Source organism: Gopherus evgoodei, chromosome 4, assembly GCF_007399415.2.
Source record: "Gopherus evgoodei ecotype Sinaloan lineage chromosome 4, rGopEvg1_v1.p, whole genome shotgun sequence".
Classification (NCBI taxonomy): domain Eukaryota; kingdom Metazoa; phylum Chordata; order Testudines; family Testudinidae; genus Gopherus; species Gopherus evgoodei.
This window is the reverse complement of record NC_044325.1, coordinates 114,478,017-114,488,395: the sequence shown is the minus strand read 5'-3', so window position 1 is coordinate 114,488,395 and position 10,379 is coordinate 114,478,017.

Here is a 10,379-nt window from a genome sequence, read left to right as displayed (position 1 = left end):
GAACCTCGAGTCCCTTCACCTCACAGCCTGGATGCTCCATAGCTGAACCCAGCAGGTCAGGCAGGTGCTGCTGGGTAGCAGGAAACCGTCAACTAGGGCCACTTATCTGGCTAAATGGAAGCGCTTTTCCATCTGGTTGGGTCAGCGTGGTCACGATCTGCTGGGGGTTCCAATTCCCATTGTCCTTGACTATTTGCTTCACCTACAACAACTGGGCCTCTCCCTTTCCTCCATTCGCGTTCACTTGGTGGCCATATCCACCTTTCATCCGGGAGAGAGGGGTACCTCAGTGTTTGCGAACCCACTGGTTGTGTGTTTCTTCAAGGGTATGGACAGGCTCTTCCCGCATGTGCGTCAGCCGACCCTTGCTTGGGACCTGAATCTGGTCCTCTCCCTCCTCTCCGGGCCTCCTTTTGAGCCTCTGGCTTTGTGCTCCCTGCTGTACCTGTCGTACAAGACCACCTTCCTGGTGGCGATAACCTCAGCCCGACGGGTGTCGGAGCTTCGAGCGTTAGCATCTGAGCCCCTGTACACAGTCTTCTACAAGGACAAGGTCCAACTGAGACCTCATCCGACTTTCCTATCCAAGGTCATTTCACAGTTCCACATGGGCCAAGATATCTTTCTCCCAGTGTTTTATTCGAAACCACACACCTCCAGCGAAGAGCGGAGGCTACACTCCCTGGATGTCCACAGGGCCTTGGCCTTTTACATAGAATGTACCAAGCGGTTCAGACGCTCAACCCAGCTCTTCGTTGCAGTGGCAGAAAGGATGAAGGGGCTCCCGGTCTCCTCTCAGCGAATCTCTTCGTGGATCGTGACTTGCATCCAGGAATTCTACCGTATAGCCAAGACCCCTGTTCCTCCCATCACGCCCACTCCACTAGGGCATAGGCCTCGTCTGCGGCGTTCCTGGCTCAGATTCCGACTCAGGAGATTTGTAGAGCGGCCACGTGGTCCTCCATCTACATGTTCTCGTCTCACTATGCCATCACGCACCAGGCTAGGGATGATGCAGCCTGTGATCGTGCAGTACTCCAGTCAGCAGTGATCTCCGACACCACCTCCTAAGGTTAGGCTTGTGAGTCACCTACTTTTGAATGGACATGAACAATCACTCGAAGAAGAAAAAATGGTTACCCACCTTTTAGTAACTGTTGTTCTTCAAGATGTGTTGTTCATGTCCATTCCAACACCCAACCTCCTGCCCCTCTGTCGGAGTGCCGGCAAGAAGGAACTGAGGGGGTGGAGGGTCAGCAGGCCCCTTTATAGGGCGCCGTGGTGGCGCCACTCCAGGAGGCGCCCGGGCCGACCCTACGGACACTGCTAGGGGAAAATCTTCCGGCTGGTGTGCACGCAGCATGCGCACACCTACTTTGAATGGACATGAAAAACACATCTCGAAGAACAACAGTTACTAAAAGGTGGATAACTGTTTTTTCTCACATCTATTTGGTGAGGTTATTCTGAAGTAGCCCAACTTCCCAGCAGTCTTCATCCTTTACGTTTTTAATCCAAATCCTAAATCAACTTCATTCCTTACAATCTGGGGGTGGGGGAAGGGGTATCTTTCTGGACCCCAATTAGTATATGTGTCATAAACAGATAAGAAGAGTTAATAGAACAGAAGTGCTTCATATCTTTTTGCCTGGAAAGGGTTAACAAGAACAGTGAGCCTGGCTGTCACCTGACCAGAGGACCAATCAGAGGACAGGATACTTTCAAATCTTGAGGGAGGGAAGTTTTTTGTGTGTGCTGTTAGTGTTTGGTTTTTGTTCACTCTGGGAGCTCAGAGGGAGCAGATGTGCAATCAGGTTTCTCTCCAATCTTTCCAACACAGGCTCTTATAAGTTCAGACTAGTAAGTACTAGGGTAGATAAAGCGAGTTAGGCTTATGTTTGTTTTCTTTATTTGCAAATGTGTATTTGGTTGGAAGAAGTTCAAACGTGTATTTGGCTGAAAGGAGTTCAAATTGGTATTTTGCTGAAAAGATTTTAATTTGTACTTGTATACTTAGGCTGGGAGAGTATTCCCAGTGTCTATAGCTAAAAAACCCTGTACCTATTCCATCTTAAATTTACAAGATCATTTTTACTGTTTTTCTCTCTTTAATTAAAAGTTTCTTGTTTAAGAACCTGATTTTTTTTTTTATTCTGGTGAGACCCCAGGGGACTGGGTCTGGATTCAGCAGGGAATTGGTGAGGAGAAAGGAGGGAAGAGGGAGAGAGAGGCTGATTTCTCTCTGTGCCAGGATTACTTTCTCTCAGGAAGAGTCTGGGAGGGGAAAAGAGAAGGAGGGAGGAAGGTGAATTGTCCTTTCTGTTTTGTGATTCAAGGAGTTTGAATCACACAGTGATCTTCCAGGGTAACCCAGGGAGGGGAAGCCTGGGAGAGGCAACGGTGAGGGAAAGGGTTTACTTTCCTTGTGTTAAGATCCAGAGGATCTGGGTCTTGGGGGTCCCCGGGCAAGGTTTTATGGGGACCAGAGTGTACCAGGCACTGGAATTCCTGGTTGGTGGCAGCGCTACAGGTTCTAAGCTGGTAATTGAGCTTAGAGGAATTCATGCTGGTACCCCACCTCTTGGACGCTAAGGTTCAGAGTGGGGAATTGTACCGTGACAATATGTCTCTCTGCTTTGCAGCTTGTGATGCAATGCCTGGAATGCCATTGGATTGGGTTGGCTAATTTTTGATGCAATGGGATCCATTAACTGTATATTTGATTCAAGCAACTTTCACTATTCCTCATGTAAGGAAAGGTAGAAATGATTCAGCTTGGAGTTGATTTATTAAATTCTTCTCCATAATGTTGCTAGCAACAATGGTGGGCTTAAGATTAAGCTACCTATAGATTTTTGTTGTGTTTTTTTATTTTTATACAACATAGTTATATGAAGGAACCACATGGGCACAGTGAGGGTCCAAATAACCATTTACACTAACAATATACAACATGCCAGGACTAGCTACATGGATGCACTTCTGCTTTGCAGGGCTTTGATGGTTTCTCAGACACAGAAGACAGTGAGGGCCACTAGAAGGTTCACTAACTTTTAAAGGGAGTAAATGGAGCAAGCTCATGGCATGTCTCCCTGTTTCAAAAATCAATTTACAGTAAAAGCTGTGTTATACGGCATGTTGGGGGAATGGAGGGTGCTAGTAAGTCCAAAAGTCTGGCTAACTAAGAGAGTGGGAGTTTGGATGTCGGAGGAGACTTGTGTCAGGGGGTTGGGGAGTGCGAGCGGCTTCAGGGTGCCGGGTCTGGTGGGTGGCTCACCTTGGGTGGCTCCCCGCAAGCGACAGTCTGTTCCTGCTTCTCCTAGGTGGAGGCATGGCCAGGCAGCTCTGCATGCTGCCTCTGCCCACAGGCACTGCAACAGTCCCCAGCCAATGGAAACTGTGGAGCCAGCGCTCAGGGTGGGGCGGAGCGGGGACAGCGTATGGAGTCCCCATGGCTGTTCCATCACCTAGGAGCAGCAGGGACATGTTGCAACTTGCAGGGAGCCACCTGAGGTGAACACCACCTGGATCTGGCACCCCCAAAGCCCTCCCATGCCCCAACTCCCTTTCTTGAGCCCCCTCTCGCACCCTAACTCCCTCTCAGAGTCTGCCCCTGCACCCCCCCCCAATCTCCCCTCAAAAAATGCCAGGTTATAGAGCTTTCCGGTTGGTAAAGTGCCGGATGACACAGCTTTTACTGTATTATGCAGTTCCTAGATAGCAGACATTATTTATGAAACTGATGGGAATGGATAATACACTTAATACTACCCAGTTCCTATACATCACAGTTTTCATAGTGCCCCATTCTGACAAAGGCTCTGTACCAGGTGTACACACCCGCCTTATCTGACAGAACTTCTGCTAATCGTTCTGTGGTCGTAGCTGCCTTGACACCAATGTGCTGTGGGAGAGACTGAGTTCTTTATCTGCCCCCCATGCTCTCTGCTTGGATAGATGCACAATCTTCTGGTTTCCTAACCCATGTAGGGGGTCAAAGAGAAAATTAAAAAAGGTCAGATGCATGGTACTTTACATAAGCTTTGCAGAAAAATAGATCCAGTTCTGGCTTGTGGTCAGAAGAAACATCTCCCCTCAAACAAGTATCTCAGCTCAGGGGAAAGTAACCAAACTGGTGCTGCTATAATAATTTTGGTCCAATATTATCTCCTCTGAACCATTATAATGTTACTCAGCTACTTGCTCTGTGTCAAACCAGCACAAAAATGACAGGGAGATCTGATATTGCCAACCAAGGAGGTAGTTTGAACATATTTTTTTGCCATTTCTCAGCACAGTCAGTCCATAGAATTTAACAGAGCAGTGACCCATTTTACCACATCTACCATTTTGCCTATCTAATGCGCCATAAATATGTAATCACTATAGTATTTGGCCACCACTAAGTTTACACTTGGGAGCTTCATGTCTGCTGGAAAGGTTCTTCTATATCTTTTCCTCACCAACCTATCATATGCTGTATCCTAGTGGCATTTCTGAAAATGCTATCTTCAGCACTCCAGACTGGAAATAGTAATAGAGATGGACTGACCATATAGTTGTAGGCAGTTAACAGCGCATTTTCACTAGTCACATATTCCCAGAATCTGAGGTCAATAATACTAATACAGCCATTGATAAAAAAAACAAAAACAAAAAAAAACCCACCTTGCAGTAATTGAAATTGCAAATGTTCTCTTGCTTTGCTATAGGCAAAATTTTCCCATTTAGCTCCTCCTCAGTGTGGGACCGGAAATCCGTTTTATCCCACAGAGAATCCGTGTGCCTTGGCAGATTTGCTGTTTAAACTTGATTGCCCAAATAGAACTCCCCATTGTAATCCTTGAGCAAATTTGGCTGCTTCTGCTTGCACTCTGCTGTCCCCTTAATTGCTTCATTTATAAAGCTTCGTAGGCAGGGGTGACATTTGTATGGTTTTATTTGGACTGTGTTTGAGCTATTACTGAGTACATAATGACTGACGCATTTGACTACACAGTCACTGCAATACCTATATCTTATTTGTAGTTGTACAAAGTGGTTTGGATATGTTGAGTTTGAAAGGCATAACATTCTTCATTGAGCCATTTACCAATCACTTATTTAGTAAATGAGATTTATATGTCCCTACCTCTGATTTAGCAAATAATAGGCGAAAACTTGATCTCAGTTATATAACTGGTGTATGTTAGTAGAAACTCCATTGTTCGCTTTCTGGATTTACACTGGTATATCACAGCAAAATTTGTCCAGCTGTGAGTAAATCTTCATCAATTTGGATATGCAAGCAAAAATTGCCTTCAGCAGCAGAGATAGTTGTTTAATTGCTGAATTATGTAATAATGTTTTGGATACAAGTTTCCTAGAACTAACTTTTCATTAGGTGCTTGGGTGTTTAGTAATATTATAATTAAATCTCCTATGACGCAGGATATGCTTTCACATTACCAGATCACTGCATTTACATAGGGAATATTCATACGCCTATTATAAATCAGATGTACAAAAGGAAATAGTTGGTTGGGAAAATAGTAAATAATTTTTCCATCTTGTTTTAATGATTATTTTTTAAAAGTAATTTTTTGTCTAAATTGTGTATGTATCTTAAAGCCTGTAGGTATTTTAGCTCTCTAGGATTACCTTCTATTCTTGCTACTTCTACCAACGCTTTCTTGCTACACTCTTTCTTTAACTTCTTCTGTTTCAAAAAGCAATATCCAAAGCAATTAACAACTTTTGATTTATAGCCAAAGTCTACTCTCAAGATTTGCATCCACGGTTCCCACTGACTTCAGTGGGAATTGCAGCTGTATGTCTGTAAAAAGAATAGGTGGCTTGGCTTTCTCAAGTGGAACTGAAGACACCTGGGAAGTGATTCTAGAAGTAGTGAGTGGTGGAATCCAGTCCAGCCAACATTTATGTCTCCAGGAGAATCTCATAGGTGGCTGCTTTCAAAATAGGTTATGGAGAAAGATGGTGTTGGGGCTGATGATAAAGGATGCAAATTGGGGGAAAAAAACCCAGCTTTAAAGAAACAGATGTTTTTTAAGTAAATGGTAGGAAAACTTACCCTTTCTCCCAACCATTTTCTCCTCTACCTCCACTACAGGCTATTTTCCACTGAAGAAGGGTATTCCCAAAAATAGTAAAGAGATATTCTTTTTAAAAACTAATATTTAAAAGATAAATTTAAAAGAATGTAAGACTTAAGAAACCAAGGTAGTCAAGCCCCTCTGCCCCATGCCCCAAGTAAACAAACCCTTGGACAAGAATTAAACAATAGAAAATCAAAAAGGAATCTAAACTATGATGTAATAATTCTATTGTTTAATATCTAGCAATATCAAAGACAGTAGTAGAAAGTTTTACTCATGATAAATATCAAACTGAATTTCACAAAAATTCGTATTGCTGATTTTTTTTAGCATTATTGATCTATTCAGATCAGTCAAAATGAGTTGCCAGTGATCTGAATAGCTCACCTTCAATGTCTGACTTACTATTTTCTTTAGTGATAAGTTGCTTGGAGTGAACAGTTTAGATATTTACAGGGGAAGGCTGAAGTCATCAATAACATTTTAAATAATTGGTCACAGAATGGATAAAATCCTTCCCTTCACATTCCTTGGGGAAAAAATAAAACAAATAGTAGAGAGGTGTTCTTATATCTCAGACTGCTTATAAAGTTGTGTCTTGGTACTCTGAGCTCTCTTGACATTAGTAGCTATTCAATCAAGCTGCCCACTCTCTGATGTCACCTGTAGGGGAAGGGCCAATGGCACAGAGCTTCTCATGGTAGTAGTTGGTCCAGCGATGAGAAGAGGAGGCTATACATTCCACTTACTCCCCAGTGTCACTTCCTGTGGTTGGGAAGGCAGAACCTTCTTGGTTCAGCAGCTGCTGTGCTCTGAGAATGGCTTTAAACCCCCTGCTCCCTTAATTCAGTTCTGGAGGGAATGTGACCAGTGGTGGGGTGGCTGCTGTATGCTGGGGAGGTTATAAGCCACCCAATCCTAAATGTGATTTTAGCTGCTGTGGGGCCAGTAGAGTGGGCCTACTCATTACATAGGGTGCATCAAACAGAGCAAAAAGTACCATTCACGTTGCAGTTAAAATGATGCTATAGAGAAGTTATAATAATGTTAAGAGACCTTAACTAGAGTCTAAAATGTCTTCGATGTCTAAAATGTTTCATTCTGCAGACAACCAGGAAGGATACTACAGAACATTGGCGCTTCACAGAAATCAAGTTTGAAAACCGCCATATTATTTATCAAAGTGAGTTGTACACTTAAATAAAGAGTTTCTAATTCAAAACATATCTGTTTCCCATACTTGGACTGGTAGCCAAGCTGTAACGGTGAATTTGTTAGCTTCTTGGCCACTATTTGACTAGGAGGAAATTAGTGTAAAACTATTTTAGATCAAACGAACACTACATCAGACTGTATTTGGCAATCCAAGGGTGCAATACATAGTTGATCCGCTAGCATAACAGGTGATTGTGTGTATGTATTACAAACCAGCTTATGTAATGTTATAGACCACATAGTGCAATTTATAAATCAGATAGCACTTGTATGTTGGAATCCTGTAGGTTACTTAGTTTCTATACAGAAGTTGTCTCTAAGATATACGGAAACTCTATGTTACACAGTATAATTTCTGTATAGTGGCACTCTAGGCAATATATAGTTTCTGTGCTCTGATTTTCACAATATCTGAGCAAACTTTTTCATGCCATCTGGCTAGGTCCCAAAAGTTGTCTCTAAGTTATACGGAAACTCTATGTTACACAGTATAATTTCTGTATAGTGGCACTCTAGGCAATATATAGTTTCTGTGCTTTGATTTTCACAATATTTGAGCAAACTTTTTCATGCCATCTGGCTAGGTCCCAAATCCACTTCTTAAGTCATTAGTGGCTGGTCTTTTGTGGGTTTGTAATTGTTTGGAAAATTGAGGTTTTTGCTAAGGGAATGTAAGCTGCATTAAGAATGTCAACAGTGACATTGTTTGGGTTTTATATTAAGGATATCCTGATAGTTTCTTGTGTGTGACATTCCTTTTAATCATTTCAGGATCTCCTTAAGAACAAAAACGTGTTTATCTCTGATTTCAAATAGTGGTTTAGCCTTTTTTTCCATGGGTTGTTTATTTTCACTGGTTAAACTGATAAAAACGCCTCCCTTCCTTTTTTAACTTGGGTCCACCTTGATAGGATTGCTTTCCTTTCCTTGACCCTGCTAGTCTTTCAGATTGTAAATATTATTATATGTAAAGAAAAAAGAAACAAAGAATAACATAGGAAATAAGTTGTTTCTCACAAGTTTTATGGACCATATTCTCATCTGTGTGCAAAGTCTGAGTGAACAAGCTTTGTGTAGGGGGTTTCTGGGGAATAGGGGATGGAATTCTCCCTACCAAGTGATGAAGCAGATGAAAAAAATATGCAATTCATTTCTCAAAGTTGTAGATGTGGGTGGAAAGATTTGTGTGATGTAAGGGTGTAAAAGGGCCATCATATGTGGGTGATTTCGCAGCCCTGCACCATGAAAAGACAGATTGCTGACTGAATTAATACTTTTGTTATAAGCCTGCTTGTGCCTGCAAAATGTAAATGGAAGGAAATATTACCTTAAGCGTGCAGAGTTCTCCTCATCCTTATTTAGGAACCTTGAAATATAGTCTATAATGCCGTTTAAAATGTTGAATTTGGGCCAGATGTTGAGAACTACACCAGTTTACACTAGTTAAGAATCTGTCTATTTATCTCTACATGAGCTTCAAATATTGTACTTCATGTGACTTTGATTTTGAATTGCACCTTTAAATAATAAAAAATGTGATTAATTTTTTTAGCATTCTTAAAGTTTTGCTGTCCATTAGGTTCAGTTGTCTATATTAGTGCTGCAATTAGTCATCTACAAGGGGTAATGCAATTTTAAATTTGGTTTTGGTAAGTAGTGACAATATTATAGAAGAGTATCAGAGGGGTAGTCGCGTTAGTCTGGATCTGTAAAAGCAGCAAAGAATCCTGTGGCACCTTATAGACTAACAGACGTTTTGGAGCATGAGCTTTCGTGGGTGAATACCCACTTCCTCAGATGCATGTAATGGAAATTTCCAGGAGCAGGTATATATATGCTAGCAAGCAAGCTAGAGATAATGAGGTCAGTTCAATCAGGGAGGATGAGGCCCTGTTCTAGCAGTTGAGGTGTGAAAACCAAGAGAGGAGAAACTGGTCCTGTAATTGGCAAGCCATTCACAGTCTTTGTTCAATCCTGAGCTGATGGTGTCAAATTTGCAAATTTGATTGAACTGACCTCGTTATCTCTAGCGTGCTTGCTAGCATATATATACCTGCTCCTGGAAATTTCCATTACATGCATCTGAGGAAGTGGGTATTCACCCACGAAAGCTCATGCTCCAAAACGTCTGTTAGTCTATAAGGTGACACAGGATTCTTTGCTGCTATTATAGAAGAGGTTGTCATAAGAAGTAATTTGGATTGAGTGATCATGAGTTGATTCAGTTTAAATTAAATGGAAGGATAATAAAGAACATGAGCATGAAGGTAAAATGGCTGATTGAAATGAGTATATAGAAATAGAAATTACCACATCCAAAGAGGAAGCAACACTCTAAGGAGATTAATGTGTTCAAATGGGGAGGTGCAGATAATTTCCATCCCAGAATACTGAAAGAATTGGCACATGAAATTTCAAGTCCAGTAGCAAGTTTTTAATAAATCTATCAATTTGGGGGATAGTACTGTATGACTGGAGAATAGTTAACATTGTACTTATATTTAAGAAAGGGCAAAAATGATCTGGGCAACTACAGACTCATTAGTCAGATCTCAGTAGTATGCAAGTTTTTAGAACCAATTTTAAAGGAAAGAATAATTAAATACTTGGAGATAAATGAAAAATGGGATGAAACATAAGTTACCAAAGGCAAATTGTGCTGGTCTAAATATCTTCTTTCAAAAGTAACTGATTTCTTAGGTCAGGGAAATGCGATCTAATGTATCAGGACTTCAGTAAGGCATTTGATATAGTCCCACATAAGAAATTAGTAGTTAATCTGGAGAATATGGGTATTAGTATAAGATTTCTAAAGTTGGTAAGGGGAGAAGACAAGACGTTCGTGCTGAAAGGAAAATTTTCAGGCTGGAGGGAGGTTATTAGTGGAGTTCCTCAGGGCTCAGTGTTGGGAACAGCCTAATTTAATATTTTAATTAATGACCTGGCATAAAAAGTAAGAATGTGCTAATGAAATGTGTTGATGACATCAAGTTGAGAAGCATCGTCAACACAGTGGAGGACTGGAATATTATACAAGAAGAATTGGATGACCTAGAGAACTGGAATAAC